We start from the raw sequence: 26,073 nt of genomic DNA on the forward strand, positions 1-26,073 counted from the left end.
TGCTGCTCATAAACTTGCTCTAATAAAAAATGACCATCCAACTATTCTCAAGAATGGTATTTGTGGTTTTACACAGATAAGCTTCTAAAAACCCTAGAAATATTAGGTTAGTACCTTCATATGAAACTATAAAGCTATGTGCTTGTTGTCAGCCAAATGGCCTGCTGATGTCATCTACTATAAGTTCACCTGCACTCTTATATAAAACAGACTTATGCCACGGTGCTTGCATAATGTACTGTGCTCTATAGTCTTTGTACTTAGATAGGTAAGGGTTCAATTCTCACTATAGTTGACTGTGTGTGTGTGTGTGTGTGTGTGTGTGTGTGTGTGTGTGTGTGTGTGTGTGTGTGTGTGTCTGTGTGTGTGTGTGTGCGCGGGTGTCTGCCTAGACAGCATAGCAGACATGTGTATCCTACAGTTAATACTCCAATTGCATGGATTGAATTGTCAGTATATTGATATTTGCTCGCGCTTACACATCCATTTCATACATCCTCCCAACCCCTTGTCTCCCACATGGCCTGCTGATGTCATCTACTATAAGTTCACCTGCACTCTTGTATAAATCAGACTTGTGCTGTGGTACTTGTGTAATTTACTGTGTTCTGTAGTCCATGTATTTAGATAGGCAGGTGTTCTATTCTCACTGCATTCAAGTGTGTGTGTGTGTGTGTGTGTGTGTGTGTGTGTGTGTGTGTGTGTGTGTGTGTGTGTGTGTGTGTGAGCTGCTGCTTAACATTCCAGAGAGCATTTTACACTAACATGTGAGACAGTGCTAACTTATCCTCAGCAGACACTACTGAGATCATCCAGTATAAAGTGTTGTCTGCCACACTTCAAATCAGACTTGAGCTGTAGCACTTGCAAAAAGTCCTGTGTTCTGTAGCCTGTGTACTTATATAGGTAAAGCTTCTATTATCACCGCAATCAACTGTGAGCTATTACTTAACATTATAGAAAGCATTTTACATCAGCATTTGGAACACTGGCATCTTCTACTCAACAGGCACTGTTGATGTCATCAGCTATATCACACTTTTGGATATGCAGTACTCTCACCAGGGCAGAAGTCAATATAAACAAAGAATATAGCCTCAGGCAATAAAACAACCAGAGCAAAAATAAGCAAATGAGAAAAAACACTGTAGGACTGGATGTAACACAGCAGAATATCCAATTTATTGTAAGTAAGCACTTTCAAGGGTTCACCTCTTCATCAGACTTAGATAAACATGACTTAAAACAACCACATTAAATAGTATTCCAATTAACATTAATTACTTCAATTAAAAACAATTAAATTATTTAAAGCCATACTTAACATTTTTAAAAACATCACAGCATGCATAAACTAAAAACTAGTGTCTTAATTGTCTTGCTTTCAGGAAAGGTTTAATGGAGACCATATTATTCAAACCAGGTGCCTTGTCAGTACGCATTAACATAATCCATTTTTGTTCAGCTGCCTCAGTAATGTTCCTCATATCTCCTCCCCTTTTTCTGACTGCAAGTATTTCCATGACCAGAAACTTAAACATATGCTCACTACCTGCATTCTTGATGTGCATAGCCAAGGCACTACTTTCCTTTTTATTTCTTATATCCCTCATATTTTCAGGTATCCTGTCTTTGAACTGTCGATTAGTCATGCCAATATAATATGAAAAACATTTGACACAATAACTCAAATATATTACATTGACTGTTTTACAGTCAGCATAGTGAGAGGGCTCTATTCTGAAGCCTAGCTTAGTGTGTACAAAGTTAGTACCTGTGTGTATATATGCACAGGCAGTACAACTCCTGCATGTATATGCACCTACTTTATCTGATCTAAGAGTAGTCCTATTTAAACTAGATTTATAACAAAGATGGTTCTTTAGGGTCTTATTATTTTGAAAGCTAAACTTAGGTTTGTCTCCTACTATCTCCTTCAACCCATGCAGAGTAGAGAGTATATTTCAGTTCTTATTAATGACATTGCAGATCATATTTATATTACTAGCATATGTCAATGTTATTCTCAAATCATTACTACTCTCATTAGTGATCTGTTGTAGCATCTCACTACTCTCAACAACACTACCTACATGTGGGTCACATACTGTTGCATTGTTAGAAAAGTATGGTTTATACCTACCATGTCTATCTTTCCATGCCTCTTTAATGTGCCTGTCTATGTCTTTACTTTTATAACCCCTTTCTATAAAATCCCGTTTAAGGGACTCTAGAGCTGAACTCAGCTCTGCATCATCATTATGTAATCTCATCAACCTGACCACCTGTCATTTTATTATATTATGTTTGCAATGGTTTGGGTGCATACTTGTATTGTGGAATAGGTTATTCTTTCTAACCGGTTTCCTATACAAACTAGTTTTAACAGTATTGAGCAAATGCTTACTAACAGTGACATCTAAAAATTCCACCTGTTGTAAACTATAATTGTATGCGAACCTCAGAAAATCAGTGGTCATATTGAGATAGTGGATAAACTTTCTTAATCTTGTCTCAGCTCCTTGCTATAATAAAAAATATCATCCACAAATCTAGTATACCACAAGACAGAGTTGGCATAGGTCATATTAGAGAGTATAAACTCTTGTTTCCCATTGCACCAATGAAAGGTTGGCATAGCTGTTGGTACAGGCTGTGCCCATTGCCACGCCAACCTTTTGAATGTAGTATTCATTGTTGAACATAAAAACATTGTTACTTAAAATAATGTCCAATAGGCTACAAATCTAGCGTATTTTATCACACTGAACCCCCTTGCTATGCAGTAGTTCACTAATACTATCAATACCCCATTGATTTGGTATGGCCATGAACAGGGATGCAATGTCCATAATAACAAAGTAACATTCAGAATAGTCAGGTTTCCATTTAATTTGTAATAACTCTAAAAAAGTTTTAGTGTCCCTTAGGACAGTCTCACACTCTTCTAATATGTGATGTAAGTTCTTTTCAACAAAAATGGATAGGGGTTCCGTAGCCCAGCCTCTGCCAGAGACTATATGTCACATGGGTGGAGTACTAAGACATTTATGAACTTTTGGCAAACCATATACAATTGGTACCACTGGATGATCAACTGAGAAGTATTAAAAGAGTGGCTTTGATATCATATTAGTTATTAGTAGATCGAAGATCAGAAATGCTATTCTATCCATAACAGCTTTAACAGTAGCTACTGATATACATTCATAGGTATCACTTTGACTTAAAATAACATACATTTGTCTGTGATACAGCTCCTTATCTAAAATAACTATACCTCCACCCTTGTCAGCGGGTCTAACTTCTATGGAAGTTAATTCTCTCAGTTCTTTCAGTGCATCATACTCTTCTTTAGACATATTGTGGTAGAGTTTATGTTCATCTTCACTATCAAAACTATCCCTGATCTGTTTATCACAGATCTCCACAAAGGTATCAATAATAGCATTGCTGGGTGGAACAAACACAGTTTTTTTTTTTTTAAATCGATTGAGTAGTATTTGCATTACTAAAAAACACATGCAATGTCAATGTCCAGGCAAATAGCCTTAAGTTTTTAAGAACATCAGTTATTTGTGCTTTTCTAGACTGTACAAAGCTGAGCCCTTTGCTCAATAACAATCTCTGAGCATCAGTCAATTCATACATTGAAATGTTAAAAATCAAACCTGTTTGCATCTTTTGCCCTCTCTGTTCCAATCCTCTGTACTTTGCATTCTCCTTGTTTTTTGGTTTCTCATTTGACTCCTGGACCTTCCCCTGATCAGGAACAGTTTGTCTGATAAAAAACGACATGTCTGATGTCGTTGGTGTTACAGAGTCTTTACTGTTAAAAGCAGCAACATTCGAACTGGAATATACTCTCTACTCTGGATGGGTTGAAGGAGATAGTAGGAGAGAAACCTATGCTTAGCTTTCGAAATAATAAGACCCTAAAGAACCATCTTTGTTATAAATCTAGTTTAAATAGGACTACTCTTAGATCAGATAGAGTAGGTACATATGCATGCAGGAGTTGTACTGTCTGCGCATATATACACACAGGTACTAACTTTGTACACCCTAAGCTAGGCTTCAGAATAGAGCCCTCTCACTATGCTGACTGTAAAACAGTCAATGTAATATATTTGAGTTACTGTGTCAAATGTTTTTCATATTATATTGGCATGACTAATCGACAGTTCAAAGACAGGATACCTGAACATATGAGGGATATAAGAAATAAAAAGGAAAGTAGTGCCTTGGTATGCACATCAAGAATGCAGGTAGTGAGCATGTTTAACTTTCTGGTCTTGGAAATACTTACAGTCAGAAAAAGGGGAGGAGATATGAGGAACATTACTGAGGCGGCTGAACAAAAATGGATTGTATTACTGCGCGCTGACAAAGCGCCTGGTTTGAATAATATGGCTTCCATTAAACCTTTCCTGAAAGCAAGACAGTCGAGACACTAGTTTTTAGTTTATGTATGCTGTGATGTTTTTAAAAATGTTAAGTATGGCTTTAAATAATTTAATTGTTTTTAATTGAAGTAAGTAATGTTAATTGGAATACTATTTAATGTGGTTGTTTTAAGTCATTTTTGTCTAAGGCTGATGAAGAGGTGAACCCTTGAAAGCACTTACTTACAATAAATTGAATATTCTGCTGTGTTACATCCACTGCTACAGTGTTTTTTCTCATTAAGCAGAAGTCAGTTCACCCTATACAATACCATTTACAGTGACGTGGCTTTCAATTTATCCACATACATCATGGCATGGTTTGTAGGCCCTGTGTTATCTTGCTGAGAAAGCCCTGTAGTCTGTGGAGCTGCAACTTTTGTCTGATGTGGTACATGTAAAAAGAGCATTATGCTCTATTGGTCTGCAATGAGGTTTGACTGCAGTGCTGTCACACAGTCTTAAGATATCAATATGATGGTATGGCTTAGGATAGGCACAACATAAGCTTTCAATAGCAGTGTGGACAGCTTATGGTCAAAGTATAGATTGCTATTTAAATGTGTTCCCAGTGGTTGCATCACTGGATTTCTGCATAGAAAGGCTGTTGACAATGCTGTGAGTAACATGGAACTCCACTTTTTAGATGGACAACATTACAAACACACATTTCTGCATTTAATTGTAGATCATGTGCCTTTATCACCATTCAGTTGTGTGTGTTAACTCCTGCTGTACTATGTTTTCACAATTAGTGGACTCAATGATTGAGCACAATATGCAAGAATCAGCAAACCTGGTAAGGCAAATGCCATATACTTTAGCCTGAATTGTTGAGAAATGCAATTCAAACAGTGAAGGGCCAAGCACAGATCCCTTGAGTTTGCCAATGGTGACAGCTCAACTGGTATAGGTTGATTCACCAACTTTTACATGCTGTATCCTGTCAGTGAGCCAATTTTTTATCCATCAACTGACGAAAAGTTTAGTCCCCAGCTTGGGTTTTTTCTCAATGGTACCTACATGTTTGATTGTGCCAAAACCCTAAGTCAGATCACAATAGGCAGTATGCAATGTCTTAACTATATCCAGGCCTATCACATGGAATCAATGTGCTGTGACATCATCACAGATCACCTATGGTGTGACCCAGCACATACACTTTCCTGATATGGTTGAATACACAGTTCAATACACCCTCCATATAGCTTATGCTCCCATACAAGGGAGTACATCAACATGAATCCACCTGAGCTGGGACAACCTAATGCATGCATGTATAGAGACATCCTGACTCTCCTTGACTGTGAGGTAGACCAACATGTCATCATGGACCTCCTGTACATGTACACTAGTAATATTCCAGGAGTGTGCAACAGACCTGTGTGAGTTGTTACTGCTACATCAGATTCATTACATCTGATAGATGTCCTCAAATAGGTCATCAAGGTCATGCATGATGACAATATTATCATTGTATGGAACTTGAGCAGGTCAAGGCATTTGGCAAAAATACACACTGAGGTATTCAATCAGCACTGTCATATATGACCATAAACAACTATATCACATAATGGCTAGATCAGTGTATGACATACATGGCATCTCACTAGGTTGAAATGTGTGATGTAACCTATATCTCAGGTTCAGTGATCAGGTTGGTACATCAGGGGTGTCTGCTAGGTCCTTCCCTGCCTATTAGTTAAGTGATGGACATCACAGATGACATATACATGCTGTGTCCAAACAGCTGCCTGAAGGACTACAGCTTGTGTGCAATCATTAACTTCAACTGTGATATTAGTATAATATGTACAGTATCAGCACATACCAGAGGCTGCTGCCACAGGCATGACAACACCCGCAATGACGAAACGCATGGAGGGATTTGTTGAATCAGGAAACAGGCACACCACTCAAGCATAATGTGGACATCACACCCTATAATCAGTCCTATAGTTATGTGTCCTGTGTCCTGGGATAGAGGGTAAGTGGTAATTCCACTAGCATGTGGTCACAGTGCTGAGTACTCCCTTGAATGTAACACAAGTATTGGATATGTGAAAGATATGCATATCAGAAGCCATAATAACTTCATGGTTGACAGACTTTATCACACCAATAACTGTGTATAGTGCACCTTTCTTCAGGTACTTCCCTACACATCTTCCAGTGATGTGTAACTGAAGTGTACTGATTTTGCTAAAGTGAGCTGTCATGCATTTTACTGGCCATACCTAGGTATTCTTTCTATGGAATATACATGACTATCTGATGGTGTGAAACAACAACAGGTTCATAGGTGTTTACTAGGCTAATGACCACAACACATTTTTAAGCCTAGCTATGCATCCCAAATCATTGACAAATTCTGATACCCTTGATAAGTGTAGGCAGGGGCTTGGTATATGAAAAATTTACAAGCAGGGGCCTGGGGGATGAACCATTTACAGGTTGCCTGTGTTCATTAGAGACATAGGTGCCAAACCAGGGATGAATTTCCTGTTCCCAATCCAATTGTCCAAGCTGCACTTGAATTGCATAGGGAGGAACTCTGCTTCACATGGAAGTGGAGCCTGTTCCAGAGACAGGTTAGTGTCTGGAATATATATCTGTTTCTCCAGCTGGTTCTATTTATATCACAGGCAAGGTTTAAGTCTTTAGAATGGGTAATTCTGGTGCTGTTTGTTTTGTGGATATGCAGATGGTCCATCAAAGTGGGGACTAACAACGTCCTGTATGCCAGGCATAGATCTCCCCTTAAAAGCCTGTATGAGATAGAATACACGGATAGGGCCTTGAGGCAGTCTACATAGGACATTTTATTATGTCATGTATTCCTTTAGTGAGGAATTTCTGTGGATGTTCTAGTTGTTAGATATGCCTGGTTAGATACATACCAAAGGGGGCATTGTATTTATGATAGGTCTATTGAATGCAGAATACAGTGGAACAATTAGTTTCTTGGACCTAGATGCCATACCTTTGTTTATAAGTTGGGCAAAGTAGAATGATTTCCTCACTGCTGTAGACATGTAATGGTCAAAGGCTAGATAACTGTCTGTGTTCATAACTACTTGGTCAACACTAAGGGGTGTGTTGTCAATATGATAGTTATCAGGGGTGGATTATTTCCTGAAGGATACTATTATGCATTTCTTGTCATTTACTTTTAGTCCATGGCTCTAACACCAGCTGTTTGTCTGTGTCAGTCCTTCCTGGAGAACATTTGGTCAGTGTGGGATTTAATGACAGCTCCTAATTTGCCATAATCTGAAAATATAGTCAGCCAGAGACTATTGACATTGGCCTTGACTTCAGAAAAGTAAGTGCCAAAAAGGAGTGGTCAGAGGAGAGATGCCTGAGGGACTCCACCTGTGATTGATCTCTTTGTAGAGGTGGAATCCCCAATTCTAATTACATGAGTCCTGTCAGTGAGGCATTTGGCTATCCACTGGGTTATTTACTAGCCTGTACTTAACCTCTTGAGTTTGTCAACAATGCCAGAGTGAAGCTTTGTGTCAAACACCTTGGCCAGGTGAAGGTAGGCACTGTGAACCATTTTAACCTCATCCATCACTTTAGTGATGTTCTCAAAGACGTCCACCATGTTGAGTAGGCCTGTCCTGTCTTTGCTGAAAGCAAACTGGGATAGGTCCAGTGTCTGTAGGCTTAATATATCACTGCTGATCATTTCCATGATAATTTTTGCATTACTTTACATATAAGACTAGTGGGACTTATACATCTGTAGATTCCAGGGTCTGTAGATGGACCGGTTTTGTGCAGAAGTTTGCCTGTTGCTATCTCCATTCATGAGCCATGAAGCCTGTTTGGAGGTTTAATTTAAAAGCAGTTCCAGAGCCCCTGATAGGTCACATGTCATTCTATTTAGACAGCATCCTGGGATATTGTCTAGTCCCATTGATGCAGTGTTCTTGGACGTAGAGAGTTGTTACACCAGATACATGTATGCTACCTACATATGTGTTTGACAACATTAGTGGCTTGTACATCATTTGTGACAATGCTGGAAAATATTAAGATACAACCTAATACTGGGTGATTTCAACTACCCTGCCATTAACTGGGAAAACTACTCGGGTACCAAAACCTTTTCCTAACGGTTCTTGGAATTCATATATTCCAACGCCCTGGATCAACTAATCTATAGTCCCACCAGGGGCTCCAGTATCCTACACCTGGTCATTACAAACATGGGAGATAGATGCTCCATACCAGTGGTCACCCCCTCATTGGTCAGGTCTGACCATAAGCAAATCACCTTTGACATCCACATCCCACCCCCCAGTAAGGAAACCTCCGTAAAAAACTTCTCCAAAGTCAACTTCGTGCTACTCAAGTTAAAAGTGACAAACTTCATGACACCCATGCAGACGGGAACTGAAAGTTCGACTACTGAATCCTACACTAAGGCACTATACGAGCACATTCACTCATGCATGAATCGTGCCATCCCAAATAGAACCAAGATGCTCTCCTCCAAAAAAGGAAGCCAATCTGATGGTCCCCTGCCATAAACAAACTATACAACAGAATGAAGAAACTGTTGCAGAAAAGAGGAACATCCCAGGATGCAAAAATCTCCCTTACCAGCCTGAGTAAGAAGCTGAGATCCCTCATAAAATCCTCCAAAGCTAGTTACAAAAATAAAATTGCCAAATATTCCAAAGACAACCACAAGGCATTCTATAGCTATGTCAAGAATCTAAATAGCAATGCTCAAATCTGCTCTGAGATACAACAGAATGGCATTAAATATACTGATCCCAAGGATATTGCCAATATCCTGGCAGATCGATTCAGTGCCAACTTCAGCCCCCTTTCACCCCCTAAAGGGCCCATCTGAATAACAAAAGATTGCCAAATTTTGGTAATCACGGCCACACAGGTAGAAACCACACTCTCCAAAGCTAAGAATACTGCATCCATGGGACCAGATGACATCCCGGGCTGTGTACAACATGAACTACAAAATGAACTGGCACCTCACCTAGGTGTCATGTTTAATCATAGCCTCACCTCAGGCTTTGTGCCCACTGAGTGGCGCACAGCTACAGTTAACCCACTCCACAAGGGGGGATCCACCTTGTTCCAAGGAACTACCTTCCCACCAGTCTGATGAGCTTGATCTGCAAGGGCATGGAATGCAGGAACTTATAAACAAAGACATTGGCAACCTTCAAACACTGGACCCCACCCATTTTGGGTTTGTGAAGGGCCAATCGTGTCTCCTGAACTTGATTGACTTCTTCAAATCAGTCTCCAGAGCTGTGGATGAGGGTAAGGTGGTCCACACAGCCTATCTGAACCTCACCAAGGTCTTAGACTCTATCCCCCACTCTGGAAGCATAGATAAACTTAATTAACTGGGCATAAATCCCTATGTTACTCAATGAGTTGCCAACTGGCTTACTAACAGAAACCACACTGTAAAAGTAGCCAACTCCAAATCCAGCTCGACAAGTGACAAGTGGTGTACCCCAGGGTTCAGTCCTAAGACCACTCTTGCTTGGCATATACTTCTCTGAAGTACAGACCAACACTAACGGACTCGGCTAACAAAGTTCGCAGATGACTGCAAACTGGGAGCCATTATTGAATCCCCAAATTATATGGATATTCTACAAAAAGGCCTTAGAGAAACAGATGCTTGATGTCAGAGCCATGGGCTCAAGCTTAATGCCAAGAAATGAATAGTTATCCCCTTTGGGAAAAAACATGTACCCACAAATTACCACATAGGTGGTAGTACACTAAACACTGAAAGTGTGATGAGAGACTTAGGGACACAGGTGGACAGTGGTCTCACCTTCGATAAGCACATTGCCACAACAGTCAGAAAATCCTTCTGTGTGGCACACCTCATCACTAAGGGCTTTTCATCCAGAAAAAAGGAGGTCATTGTCCCACTGTACTCATCCCTCTTTAGACCCATTATAGAGTACAATGCCCCATTTGGTATGTACCTCACAAGACATCTGCAACAGCTGGAAAGGCCACAGAAATACCTCACTAAAAGAATCACAGGCCTAAAGCAGATATGTTGACCATCTAAAAAAACTCCAGCTATACTCTGTGGCATATCGTCTACTCAGAGGCGATCTCAGCTTAACATACAAGGCCATGTCAAACCCTGAGCTGTTGGACATGCTCCACTTAAAGAAATCCCAGTGCCTCAGAGTCACGTGCTTCTGGGATCTAAATCTTGTCATCACAATAAACAAAACATGCTGGAGGGATAGGTTCCTGACCCAGAGACTCCCCATAATCTGGAATAGACTGCCCATACATGTCAAGCAGAGCACCTCCTTGGCCCTTTTCAAAAGGAACTTTGACGATTGGATGGGAGATAGGGAATTCACCCCAGGGATTACGTCAGTTGCCCTGCTAGACAGGGCTCGAGAGAAGTAAATATTGTGGGAAGACATATCCAGGGAATTGTTATGACTAGGCTTGTATAGGCCCTAGAGCCGATAGCCTAGTACCAACCTATGAACCTATGAACATATATTCCTAGGAAGTCCAGATGTTTTCCTTAACAGTATGTGGCTTCCTGCTATATCACTTGCATGATCCCTGGACTGATGTGACTCAATATTGCATACATTTGAGTGCATACCTCTCAATTGTCCTGATCTGTGCAGAATGTCTGTTTTTTGTCTCATATTTGTGATCTTTTCCTCATAACATTTTTTCCTCACAAATCATTGGCATGTCATTGCAGAGTACAGTCAGAAACTGATGACTGACATTTGAGTTTCAAACGTCATGCTCTTCAGAATTCTCATACTAATGTACAACCTGTGTATTCTAGCAACCTCCTCAGTTTGTCAGTGCAATATTAAAAATCTGTCCTAGTTCTGGCTCTTTATCCCCCGTTATTATGTCTTTGTCCACATTTGACACTCCAAGAGGTTGTGAGTGTTCCATTCTAACACATTTCAGTGTGACATCTATGCCAAATATATCCCTACCAATGGTTATTTGTGCCTCTGTGCAGATGTGTTGGACTAACACAATGATTTGTAAAACCCCTGGTGATCATTGTGGCATTGTGTGCAAACCCGAATACCATAGGTGCTCTTCCTTACACAGAATTACTATCCACATTCGCTGACAAGATTTTGCTATATGGAAAGCCCTGGTGATCATTGTTTCATTCCTCACAAATCTGTGCACTGTAGATGCTCTCCTTTGCAAAGAATTGCTGTCTGTGTTTGCTTAGAAGGTGTTGTGGCCAGCAACACTGTTGTGACTCATGAAATATAGCTTAGGTGCGCCTCATCAATATGTATTGTACACTGCAGCATGCTGTGCACTGTTGTGTAAACACATAAAGTCTGTGTAGGCTCTGCACGATGCCTATACAAAGTTTATTGAGTCCCAGGTCTTATTTAATTCTTTAATACAAATTTTACTTGGCATTAAGGAAAGAGATTGAGTTATATCTATTACTTTTGGCAATAGTATCATTTTGATCAGGTTCAAGCTATCCTTAAATTTAAAACTATCACATTCCAGTTTAAAATTGTAGCTTTTGCATCAAAGATAACAGCTCTATAATTAGCTTAAGTGCTTTCTTCTTGTTTTTATATAACATAATTTTAAGTATTTAAATGTTTTACAATACCAGTTTTAAGTGCTTAATACAGACTGAACTGTCTGTGTATGTGTTAATATTCTATTTTCTTTAAACATTTTAAATTGTAATTGATATATCCTTCTGCCAAATGGTAATGCATTATCCAGACTTACTATGGCTGACTTGATTTTTTAATGTAAACAAATAATTTAGAATGGCAATCATGATTCACCTTGAAATCATCAATATTTCTATTTTGTTTAGTAGTATGCTTTATTGGTTCCATTTATGAAGCATATAAAAGAGGAGAAAGAAGCCATCATGTTTAGTTTATTTTGTTATAGTTATTTCTTTAGAAAAAGACACTCCTATTTTAATATGGCATACTGATTTGAATATATCACTTTCATTAAAATATAAAGCTGTCTAAAAACAAGTACATCTAATTTATATCATTACCTAATAAACTAAATATCTCCAAAAATGTACTTCCAATTTAGGTAATCAAAAGTGTTTTAAACATCTAAGAAACCAAACAATATCACTTATTACTCTTTTGACCTTAGTATTACCCTGTGTTTGCCACCTAATGATAAGCATTGCTAGATTTTTGTCTATTACAGTTGGCAGAATTGATTTTAGCTGATTAAGCAAGACAAAAAAAAAAAATATATATATATATATATATATATATATATATATATATATATATATATATATATATATATATATATATATATATATATATATATATATATATATAGAGAGAGAGAGAGAGAGAGAGGGAGTTTCACTTCTAAAGGTCGAAATTTCAAAACATCAAACCTCTGAATAGCAAAGACCAGAGGATCAAAGTTTTGAAATCTTGAACCTTTTCAATGGAGATCACCGTACAGTGCAGAACAGTAACTTTACCATTCTCTTCACTGTAGTGCGATCTCGGAGTTGGTATATTTAAGTACTAGGGGGTATGGAGGTGATATATTATAACTGGTATTTAATTAAAAAAAATGGATATGAGGCAAATAAATGGGGTTCCTATTACGTTATCAAATAGCTGAAACTTTGAACTTGAAAACATCGAACACAAATGTTTGAAGTTTCAGCAATTCGAATTAAAAAAAAAAAAAAAAAAAAACAAAAACAGCTCAATAACTGTTGAAATATTCCCTTTCCACACTGGAGTGTGATCTTGGAGTTGGTATATTTAAAGAGCAGGGGGTGTGGGGGTGCAAGGGTTGCCCCCCTGCTTATGACAGTTACTTTCTGTCCGTTTTTTTTTTTCGTGTTCGAAATTATAAAACTTCGAACATACAAGTTAGATCTTGTGGTGTTCGAAGTTTTACACTTTCGATCACGTAATAGGAACCCAAATAAATGTATAATATACTATCTTTGAAGCTTTTCTCACCAAACCTCAGCTGCAAATTGGATATGTTTTGCTCAGTCAGACTTTCATGGTGAACAAATAGAAAATAGAAGCTATGTATATACCATAACTTGGCATCTGTGTTGTCTATTTTTCATTTTTCCTCACTGATGAGTTATTGATCTGACCCTCGGATCCAAATCAGCAACATTCTCAAGACTTGGATCCTAGCCTCAAGCTCCTCCCTCTACCCATAATGCACCTCACCATCCCCAACTCCTCAGACCGAGCATGCTGCCTTACTGCTCAGTGGATTATAGAAACAGAACAAACAAAGAAGGAATAGAAGTTCAAATCTGGAACATGAGTGTTCCAAAACTCATCCAAAAATATTTCTAGGAGTGACAAGGCTGAGAGATGGCTGGGAAGGAAGGTGAAAAAGAATGAAAAATGGACAACACAGAAGCCAAGTTATGGCAAGTACATAACTTCTAAATCTGATGTTGCCTTTTCTTTCTTCCTCACTGATAGGTCGGAGCCATCAGCTGCATAACTCCTGGGAGGCCCTCAAGGAAGGATTTGGCAGAGCACTGTTGAGCCAAAGGAAGCCCTGCTTCTGGAGACAATGTCCAATTTGTAATATATAATAACAGAATGAGTCTTGGACCAAGTGTCTGCAGCGCAGCTATCATCAATTGAAATTCTAGAGGAAAAGGCAGACAAAGTAGCCATTAGGAGTTTCAGGCAATTCCAAACCTTTCAGAGAATAAATCAAAGAAATGCATTCAGTCATACATTAGGCCAAGGTAATTCTGGAAACCACTTGACCTTAGCGGTTAAGGGAAAAGATACAAATAACTGATTAGTCTTGCTGTATGATTTTATTCTGTGAAGATAGAAACATAGTTGTCTATGACCGTCAAGAAGATTCAGCATATATTTATTGGTATAGTTTGGAAAGAAAACTAGCAACTGTATGGATTGATTACATTTAGTCCCTATAGCCACTTTAGGCTTAAAAGAGGCATTGTCTCACAGAGATATCCTGTCTTTATGGAAAATTAGGTAAGGAGGCCTAGCTGACAGGGCTTGGAGTTCAGAGATTCTTTCTGAGGAAGTAATAGTTACCAAAATGATTATTTTCCATGAAAGAAACTTCATATTGCAATTGCCAGCTGGTTCAAAGAGTTTCTCATTCAACCCCTGGAAAAGAACTGCGAGGTCCATAGGTGGAGTAGGATCTTTAATGGGTGGTCTAAAAAGGAAGATTCCTTTCATAAAAACCTTACATTACATAACCTGGAATCTAATATAGAGAGGGAGAGATTAATTTCCAACATGAAAATTGGATATTGCAGCTAGGTGAAGTTTAACGGTGGAAAAATTAGCCCTTCTTTGAAAAGAGTACTGAGGAAGAGAAGGATGGCTGAAATAAGCTCTGAAAAAGGGTCAATGTTCTCTTTTGACACCCATATGGAAAATCTTTTCCATTTGCTTTTGTAGACCTTCCTAATAGAAATCTTCTGGGTAGCCAAAATAATGTTAGGAACTGGGGAAGGGAGCCTGGACTGTCTTACTATCACTGGAACTGGAGAAAACCTGAGGTCAGCTTGAGGCCGTGGAGATTGGGATGTTGGAATTCCAAGGGGTCCAAGACAGGAGGTCCTGATTGGGCTTCAGTACCCATGGAGGATATCTGAGGTGAGACCACAGAAAGGGTAACCACAAATGCTGAGGCCAAAAGGGGGCAAGGAGTATGACTGAGCTCTTTAGCCTGCTTGCTTTCTGTAGGAATGTCAGGGAAAAAGGAAGAGGGGGATAAGCCTAGAGAAGTCCAGGAGGCCAATCATAAATCAGAGCATCCCTCTGTGATTCCCCTGGATGGGGTTATTAGAGCAAAGTACTTGTTGCATTTGTTGTTGAGAGAAGAGGAAAATAGGTCACAGCAAGGTTGGCCTATTGGCTGAAAACCATATTCATTACTAACTGATTGAGAGACCACTAAAGAGGGATCACAATGGACTGTCTGAGTCTGTCCACCAGCACACTGGTTTTCCCCAGTTTGTGTGTTGCAATTAGAAATCAGTCTGAAGAGATAGCCCATTTCCAGACCCACATGGCCTCTCTGCACAATGGATAGGAGCAGGTTACTCTTTGTTTGTTGATGTACAAGACTACTGACATGTTGCCTGTATGGATAGCAATCATCCCCAGGAGGAGACTGTCCTGAAAGGCTTTCAACATTAGAAGGACTGCCATCATCTCAAGGACATTGATGTGTAACTTGGTCTCCAAAGAGGACCACATGACTTAGACCATCTTCCCCTCATAATGCCTCCCCACCCCAGTTGGGAAGTGCCCTTGGTCAATGTGGCTGTAGGGGGTGGAAGAGAAAATGACCTGCCCAAAACCAGGTCATCTGACTGTATCCATCATCGAATATGACATTTACAAATTGGAATGAGTTTGATAGGAACAGATTGGGGCTAGTAAAGACTAGACCACTGTACCTCCAAGGTCCATTGGAGGATTTGCATGAAAAATCTTGCTAGCAGAAATAGAATAATAGCTGCTGACGTTAATCCAAGAGCCTGTAACACTAATATTGCAGGAGGGGAAGAAAGAGACAGTTAAGACCCACACCTGATTTCTCAGAGCTATGATGAATTGAAGAGGTAATGAAGCCACTAGGATCACAGCATCTAGTCGATTTCTTATGAATTTTAGGTTCTGTACAGGAGTCAAGTTGGATTTGGCAAGATTTATTGTGATGCCCAGGGAGCTGGATATCTGAAGCAAGTAATCCCTTGTATGTAGAAGTTGATGCCTTGTTGGGGCAGTGAGGAGCCAATCATCTAGACAGGGAAACACCTGGAATCTTCTGAGCCTCAGGTGAACTGCCACTACTGCCATGCATTTGGTGAACACCCAGGGTGCTGTGGTAAGCTCAAAGGGCAGGTCTCTGAATTGGTAGTGATTGACTCCCAGCCAAAAGTGTAGGTGTCTCCTGGACTGCCAGTCTATTTTGGTCTATTTTGATGTGATAGTACATATCCTGAAGATCTATAGACCACATCCAATTGTCCTTGCACAGAAGAGGCAGGATGGACTGAACAGTAACCATTCAGAACTTTGACTTCTTTACATAAAGATTCAGATTGCTTAGATCTAGAACTGGACTTAGGTCTCCCGTTTTCTTTGGCACCAAAAAAGAAGTGGGACTAAATTCTGAATCCTACTTGTTCAGTTGGGACCTCTTGGATGACTCTTTTTTTGTAGCAGCTTTTGAACTTCTTGAGCTACATATTGTCTCTGACTGGGTGGAACATCAGCTAGTCTTATCCTGTTTTTCAGAGGTGGAAGAGGAAGGGGAGTATAATAACTTCTGGATATTACACATAGCACCCAAGCATTGTTTGTAGGGTTCATCCAGGCATCTAGGTGCAAAGAAACATGACCCCTGGCTGCCTCCAGAGATGGACATCTGGGCCACACTTCAGGAGCACTGATAGGGTCTCTCAGAAAAAGAGTCTCTGAAGCCCATTTTCTGCAGACCTCCTCTGCCTCTGGGGTGATGTCTACCACTGAAATATCCTGGTCTACCTTGGGGGAGGTTTCCCCACCCAGATCCTGAAAAGGCCTCTCAGACTTTCCCACCCAAGTTTTCTTGCCTCCTCACTGGTTTCTGGAAAGGCCCTCTGAGTGGTATAAAACTTGATTTCCATGGCAGACAGGGTCTTTCCTTCTTGCTCTCAGCAGAAAGCATTTCTTTTACTGATGGTCCATACAAGGAGGAGCCATCAAAGGGGTCATTAACAAAGGATGCCGTAAAGAGTTCTGCAAAGTCACAAAGCCTCCTCCATGCATGTCTGCTTATGGCTATGCCTGAACCGGCTGCTTGTGACATAACTTATACTGTATGGGAGATCAACCTCATTGAGGAATTGGCAATAGATGATAGAGTAACCAGTTGGGGAGAGACATTTTGAAGGTCCTCTACCGACATGGTCTCAGCAAGAGAGTTTGATAGCTGCTTGATCAAATCTCTTTGCAATCAGGTAAAGTGTGCCAAATAATTTAAAGACCTGAGCATGAAAGTGGCTGAAGCATAGATGTGTTTTCCAAATCTGTCCATCGCTCCGGACTCCCTGTTCAGTGGATGGACAAATGAGCTTTGCTTTGCTAGCTCCTTTTTTGTTGGCTGCTAACACAACAATGGTATTAACCGAACACCCTTTCTCCAATGTGTTCTATTAGATGGTGGGACTAGAAATGTATGTGGATACTTGGGAATGGGCTTGACAGTGTCCATTTCTTTCTAGGCCCATTGGGAAACTAGGTCAATAGGTTTGTCCACTGGGAGGTCACCCAGGATGTAGATAGGCCTACCTCAAAAGCCTCCAAGTTCAGAAGAAGGAGATTGGGCAGACCAGCCAGTTTTCTGCCTAAGGATGTCCAGAATGTCTCTGAAGGAGACATCATCAGGTGGCAATTGATGGGATCCTTCTCTCTCATCTAAGTTGATGTCTTCAGTAAGGGACAACCTTGGGGACTCTATGTGTCTCCTTTTATACTTCTTCTTCCATGGAACCAATCTGTGAAATGCTCAGGGGAGGTGTCAGAAGCAAGGGGGAATTCCTCAGGCAGAACAGTATGGAGGCTTCCCAGGGTAGGCTGCCCTGGAGCAGAAATAATGGGCTCAGTGCTCGGACCTGATGAAAGACAAAGGGGAGGAGCCAAGATGTGAGAGAACAGATCTCTATGTAAAGAGAAGGCTCTTTATACAACCTATAAAGCCAAAAGATAGGGGGAGACCCCCCCATCTCCTTCAGAGTCGAGGCAGCCGAGGAGGAAGGGACTGAGGTGACCTTGGGCCCACAGCCTCCAAAGAGAATTGGACCCGAGCTGTCAAATATTGAGACACCCAGCGGAAGGGATGGATCTGACAGCTTTGGAGCCAACCCCACCCCTGTATCTGGCGCCAACATCACAGGTCTGAGACCCACTCTGATCCAATGAAATTGGAGCAAGCCTAATCAGGGAAAAGGTCACAATTAGGAAGGGGACTTCCTTGGATCTGATGCCAGCTCTCTCAAGTATCCTGGATTCTGAAACTCTGAAACCAAAGGTCGGATTGAAGAAGTAGTGTGAAAGGTCTGGGTTGGTACAATCAAGGATCTGAGAAGGGACAGAGCTGGTAAGACCCCCAACTGGATCTGAGCCTTGAGGAATCTCCACATCATTATGTTCATATCAGCCTCTACCAAGCTCCTAGAAGATCTGGACAAGGCTGAGAAAGTGGCTCTTGAATGCTTAGAGGGTGTCTGAAATAGCTTGGCTGGCAATGATGCTGAAACAGTCCTTATTAAACTCTCTGCAGTTCTGCTTATAGCTGTCAGATCCGAGGGTTTAGGATCCAACACTGAGGCTGAAAGTGAAGAGGAACTGTTGATTGTAATAACCCTCATGGGATCCAAAGGCCTCTGTGGATCCAAATGGGCAGGATAATTTTTAGGATCTGTAGAAGTCTGAGGATCCAGTGAAGAAGAAGTTGACCTTGGATCCGAGGGTGTAAGATACAATGTTTCCATATGCTTCCAAGGGGGCTCAGAAGAAGACCTTGGAGACTTTTGTAAGGTCCTCTTCCTAGGCTAATCCAAGCCATGTGACTTAGAGGAGGGGTTGAGCCCCAGGGGACGATGAAGAAGAGGCAGGCAACAACCCTTTCAAAATCAATTTATTTCATCAGTATGATAAGGCCCAGGAACTGAACAGAGCACAGATTTCACAAGCTGACCTTAAATGCTCGTGGTCCAGACAACAGACACACTTCTTGTGGGCATCAGAGTTAGGCATCTTGTGCTCACAAGAAGTGCATTGTTTGAATCCCAATGCCTTTTCAGACAAAATTAAACACACACATAGACACTCAACAGCAAATATCAGGATAAAGAAAGTCACAATCTTAACTAATGTTAAAGCAATACCGCCTTATTCAACTAGAAAACTAGAAAATAACTAGAAAACTAGTAAGTAGAAATGCAGCATTTATTTTGTACAGAATAATGAAATAATGATACTACAGAGAGAAAGATACTTCAGAGATAAGCAATATAGAAGCAAACACCCAAATGCCAGTGAAAAACTATCACCAAAATTCTAAAAAAAAGAGGGAGGAAGGAGAAAAGAAACCCACAGGCACTGAAAACTTTAACAATACAGAAGTACCAGAAAAAGGAACAAATAATTTTTCTCATGTTTAAGACTAGGGATCTGCGTCTTAGCTGTCAAGTGGCAAAGGAGATCTTAGGAGTTGAAGATGGCGAGGTGCATTATGGGTAGATAGAGGAGCTCAAGACTAGGATCCAAGTCTTGAAAATGTGTCTGAGTCTGCTACAAGGGTTGGATCCATAGCCCATCAGTGAGGAAGAATGAAAAGGACAACAGCAACTTAAATAAATACATCATGTGGAACTTTATATACAGTTTTTGTGTCTGAACTGTTAACATATATTTCTAAGAAGCATGATGTATTTTCATTTTGTGTATTAATAAGCACTTTTCTAAATAAGTGAATAATATGCACTGAAATGTTTTGCAAAACCAACAATTAGTTCAAAATTCATGGGCTTTTTAATTGGCTAAATTATTTTTTAAGTATGTAGATTTCAAACACTTTCCACTGATAGTTTACTTACAATTTTACATTGTAACAATAAACTATTTCATTTTCTTCTTAATTATTCTACTCATTTTTATAAATATTTATGATATCTTTTAAATGTCACTAAGCCATCGTGGATAATTGTGGCGTTCCTGCCTGTTACTGAAATCTGAATATATTTTACTTGATTTCAGCTATCTAAAATTGAAGACTAAGTTGCTAGTCTATGAAAGCCATTAGGAGTTAATGCATACAAATATGACTTCTATCTTTCCTAGAGTTATTTTTATTTTATTTAACAGTAATTGTTATATTTAAGGCCTTAGCTAAATACAGGAAAAAACAAAATAATAAAAAAATATATTTAACCAAGGCTGGGATTCAGAAAAAAAAATAGAATGCAATTGTCTAATATGGCTACTGAAATAAGAGAAAATTATGCAATCCAGAAAATGCAATTCAGAAACAGCTTTATGAGAAGACACCATTATCAGCTAATTTGCATAACTCTGATTCACTTATTTACTGCTTGTGTTAAAAGCCCTTTGCAGCAGTAACTACATTTGGTGTCTCATATACCACATTAGCACAGGCACTTCTACAAACACACACACATTCAGATATGCCTATACACACACATTCACAAACACTTATACACATACATATATCATATAAGCATAGGAACAGGTGTGCACATGCATACACACATGCGCTCACACACAAACACATGCATATCCACTCAACATCACCACACACACACACACTCTCATTATCAGACTCACAAAGCCACTTAATATTTACCCCATACTCACACACACACACATACACACACACACACACACACACACACACGCACGCACGCACGCACACACACACACACACACACACACACACACACACACACACACACACAGACCCACACACATGTATATGCACATATATACATCCAGGCTCTCAATACTCTACCTAAATCCCCTATTGCAAATAATCATGTAGATACACAAACTCACTCACACACACACACACACACACACACACACACACACACACACACACACACACACACACACACACACACACACACACACACACACACACGCACATGCATGGGTATACACACATATATGCATCCATGCTCTCAATCCCCTACCTAAATCCCCTATTGCAAACAACCAGGCAAACACATAAATACACACAAACGCATGAATATACATATACACATAGTCATGCACACACTGGTGCACACACGTACCACTATATCTGCTGAACGTTGCTGAACTTACTTGCACAGTGGTGTCTTCCATTGATTTTAATGTGTGACTGACATCTTTTGACTGTTATATTCCTCTGCCAGCTGTAGTAATTAACATAGCCAAGCAATTCAGTGAATTGCATGAAAATTGGAAGTTGCAGGCATTTCTGAGGGGAAAGCATGTGGCTAATTAACATTAGCCTCTTCCACAGATTTCTTCATTACCATTTATCACAGCTAGCTGGACTACCATTCATGGTAATATTTCTACTCAAGGCAAATCCCTGTCATAGGCAGTCTCTGAATTGAAAAGTGTTATTGTGAAGGTTTGTCTACTCATGGTAAGGCTTTGCAATCATATTAACTCTTTCTGAATCCCAAGGCAAGTCACTGTCCATTCCTTTATTTTACTACAACAATAAGTTATAATTGTTCCATATAACTATTATATTAAGAGTGTTGGAATCCTTGCCAGGGTATGTTGAAACTCTGTCCAAGTGTGAGCAGGCTGTGATCTGAGGAGAGTAATGGCATTATTTCTGACAACCAAATGGCTGCCAACAGCAGCCTGCTGACCTGCCACATCCTGCCCTATCCTGCCCCATACATTACCTCTACTGGTGCAGTTGTTGACATATCTATTAATATAACTGACAAGCCAGTAGCCACTGTGTGCTGTACTCACAATGCATATCTACATACCTGTACATGTAGTAGCACAGGTGACTGTAAAGTGCACACATTCTGAGTTCATAGGTTTATAGGTTCATAAGTTGGTACTAAGATATCGGCCCAAGGGCCTATACAATCCTAGCCATAACAATTCCCTGGCTATTTCTTAACACAATATTTACTTCCCTGAACCCCTGTCTAACAGGGTGACTGACGTGATCCCCGGGGTGAATTTCCTATCTCCCATACAATTGCAAGTTTCCTTTTGAAGACGGCCAAAAAGGCGCTCTGTTTGACATGGATGGGCAGTCTATTCCAGAGTCTGGGGAGTCTCTGGGTCAGGAACCTATCCCTCCAGCATGTTTTGTTCATTATGATGATGAGGTTTAGATCCCTGGAGCATGTGGCTCTTGAGGGATTGGGATTTCTTTAAGTGGAGCATGTCCAACAGCTCTGTGTTTGACATGGCCTTGTATGTTAAGCAGAGATTGCCTCTGAGTAGATGATATGCGACAGAGTATAGCTGGAATTTTTTTAGATGGTCAGCATAGGGCATCTGCTTTAGGCCTATGATTCTTTTAGTGAGGTATTTCTGCAGCCTTTCCAGTTGCTGCATATGTCTTGAGAGGTACATACCAAATGGGGCATTGTATTCTATAATAGGTCTAATGAGTGGTGAGTACAGTGGGACAATGACCCCCTTTTTTTCTGGATGAAAAGCCCTTAATGATGATGTGTGCCACACAGAAGGATTTCCTGACTGTTGTGGCGATGTGGTTATCGAAGGTGAGACCACTGTCCACCTGTGTCCCTAAGTCTCTTATCATACTTTCGGTGTTTAGTGTACTGCCACCTATGTGGTAATTCATAGGTACATGTTTTTTCCCAAAGGGGATAACTATACATTTCTTGGCAATGAGCTTGAGCCCATGGCTCTGGCACCAAGCATCTGTTTCTGTAAGGCCTTTTTGTAGAATATCCACATCATTTGGGGATTCAGTAATGGCTCCAGTTTGCAGTCATCTGCAAACTTAGTTAGCCAGAGTCGCTTAGTGTTGGCTTGTACTTCAGAGAAGTAGATGCCAAACAAGAGCGGTCCCAAGACTGAACCCTAAGGTACTCCACTTGTCACTTGTCTGCAGCTGGATTTGGAGTTGGCTACTTTTACAGTGTGGGTTCTGTCAGTAAGCCAGTTGGCAACCCATTGAGTGACATAGGGATATATGCCAAGATTAGTAAGTTTATCTATGATTCCAGAGTGGGGGATGGTGTCGAAGGCCTTGGTGAGGTCCAGATAGGCTGTGTGGACCGCCTTACCTTCGTCCACAGCTCTGGAGACTTATTCGAAAAAGTCAGTCAGGTGCAGGAGACAAGCTTGTCCCTTCATGAACCCAAACTGGGTGGGGTCCAGTGTTTGAAGGTTGCCAATGTCTTTGTTTATAAGTTCCATGATAATACGTTCCATGGCCTTGCAGATCAGGCTCATCAGACTGATGGGGCGGTAGTTCCCAGGATCCAAAGTGGATCCCTCTTGTAGAGTGGGATAACCCTAGCTGTGTGCCACTCAGTGGGCATAAAGCCTGAGGTGAGGCTATGATTAAACATGGCACTTAGGTGAGGTGCCAGTTCATTTTATAGTTCATGTAGTACACAGCCCAGGATGTCATCTGGTCCCATGGATGCTGTATTCTTAGCTTTGGAGAGTGTGTTTTTTACCTGTGTGACCATTATTACCTGAATTTGCAATCTTTTGGTATTGAGATGGACCATTTAGGCAGTGAGAGGGGGTGAAGTTGACACTGAATTGATCTGCCAGGATATTGGCAATATCCTTGGGATCAGTATATTTAATGCCATTTTGTTGTAGTTCAGAGCAGATCTGTGCATTGCCATTTAGATTCTTGACATTGCTATAGAATGCATTGTGGTTGTCTTTGGAATCTTTAGCAATTTTATTTTCGTAACTAGCTTTGGAGGAGTTTATAAGGGATCTCAGCTTCTTACTGAGGCTGGTAAGGCAGTTTTTTGCACCCTGGTATTTTAATCTTTTCTGCAACAGTTTCTTCTTTTTGTTGTAAAGTTTGTTTATGGCAGGGTCCACCATATTGGCTTCCTTTTGTTGGAGGAGAGCATCTTGGTTCTCTTTGGGATGGCACGATTCATGCACGTGTGGATGCGCTCATACAGTGCCTTAGTGTGGGATTCAGCAGTCGAACTTTCAGTTCCCGTCTGCATGGGTGTCATGAAGTTTGTCACTTCTGATGTGAGTAGCATGAAGTTGGCCTTGGAGAAGTTTTTCACGGAGGTTTTCTTACTGGGGGGTGGGGGAGGGATGTGGATGTCAGGGGTGATTAGTTTATGGTCAGACTTGACCAACAAGGGGGTGACCATAGGTGGGGAGCATTGATTTCCCATGTTGGTAATGGCCATATCTAATATTTTGGAGTCCCTGTTGGGACTATGGATTAGTTGATCCTGGGCATTGGAATTTATGAATTCCAAGAACCGTTGGGCAAAGGTGCTGGTACCCGAGTAGTTTTCCCAGTTAATGGCAGGGTAGTTGAAATCACCCAGTATTTGGGTGTTTGGTTGTATCTTAATATTTTCCAGTATGTTTAGAAAGGTGTAGTGAGAATCTTGGGGCATGGTGGGGGATCGGTAGCAAGCTACAATTTGGATTGCAATCTTACCTAGTGTTAGTTGCACCTGGAGAATTTCAGACGCATTGTGTTGGGCAACTAGCCTGGTGGTCTGAATATCCTTGGTGAATATGGACACTCCTCCATCTTTAGTGTTTTGGTTCTTGTCTGGTTGCCAAAAAGTGTGGTAAGAGTTGTAGTCTGGTATTGCAGGGGTGCTTTCTGGAGCCTTGAACCAGGTCTCAGTTACTGCACAGATATAGATGTCCTCCATTTTTAGGAGTGCCTCGAGAGAGTGCATTTTGAGGTTTAGACTTCTAACATTGAGTAGCATTACCTTCAGATTTTGCATGCTTATATCTGTTATGGTGGTGGTTTTGTTCTTTGAGCCTTGCCTAAAAAAGGCACTATAGGGGTGTCAAGAGCTTTATCCAGTAACCTGAATCCCAGGGGTGACAGATGCAGACCATCTCTAGCAAAGCATCGTGGTCTGTCGATCATGTCATCCCAGGCAGACAGATACTGGATCCCCTTTGAATGACTCCAGAAGCTTAGCCAATTGTTGAAGTCAGTCATTTTGTCCTTATACTGTGGTATCATTTTGGGCGAAGGCAGGATGCTACTCAGGGCTGGGGTCATACCTGCCTGGGTCACATGATCCAAGAGCTCTTCCATGTCTCTTTTCATGTAGTCCAGGGAGGTACATCTCAAGTCATTCACTCCAACATGGACAATGACAGAGTCATATTTGTACTTGTTGTGGAGTGACTTGAGTGCATGTGTTATGTGGCGGATCCTGGCACATGACAAGCAGCTGACTGGAATTTTCTCTTTGTTCAGCCTGGTAAGTGGGACATCAGTGTGCCTGACTATACAGTCACCTATGACTAAAGTGTTGGGTACATTGTCTTGCCTTAGGGGCTGTTGTTGGGTGGCACACTGGTGTTGTGAGCTATGTGACACTTTGGTTGTGATTAGTGTTTGTTTGCATTTCAGCTTCGGAGGTACTTGTTGCTTGGGCAGGTTACTGTTAAGGGGCTCCACATATGAGCGTTTAGTGTTGCTATGTGAGGTTGTTGGTGGCGTGGGTTTAGAAGGGCTATGTGTTGCTTGAGGTGTAGTGTGGGTGTTAACCTTCTCTTGACTGTCTAGCACAATCTTGGGTGGAGAGAGCTTTGCTTCCAGTTTGGCTATGTAAGTGCAATTCTTGCAGGTTGTAGTGTTGGTTGGTAGGAGGAGAGGGTTGTCTGTGTACTTGAGGCAATTGCTACATTGCTCCAGTATTCCCAGATTCACCAGCTGGACAGGAGAAATCACCAGAAGCTGACCCTTGGATATGTCTGTTTTTGTTTTTTTTTTGTAAAGTACAAAAGCAATTTGGTTGCAATTTTACTTCTATCCCATTGCCGGTTGCCAGTTGAACATA

This window comes from Protopterus annectens, chromosome 2.part0, assembly GCF_019279795.1.
Source record: "Protopterus annectens isolate FY-2018-M chromosome 2.part0, PAN1.0, whole genome shotgun sequence".
Classification (NCBI taxonomy): Eukaryota; Metazoa; Chordata; order Ceratodontiformes; family Protopteridae; genus Protopterus; species Protopterus annectens.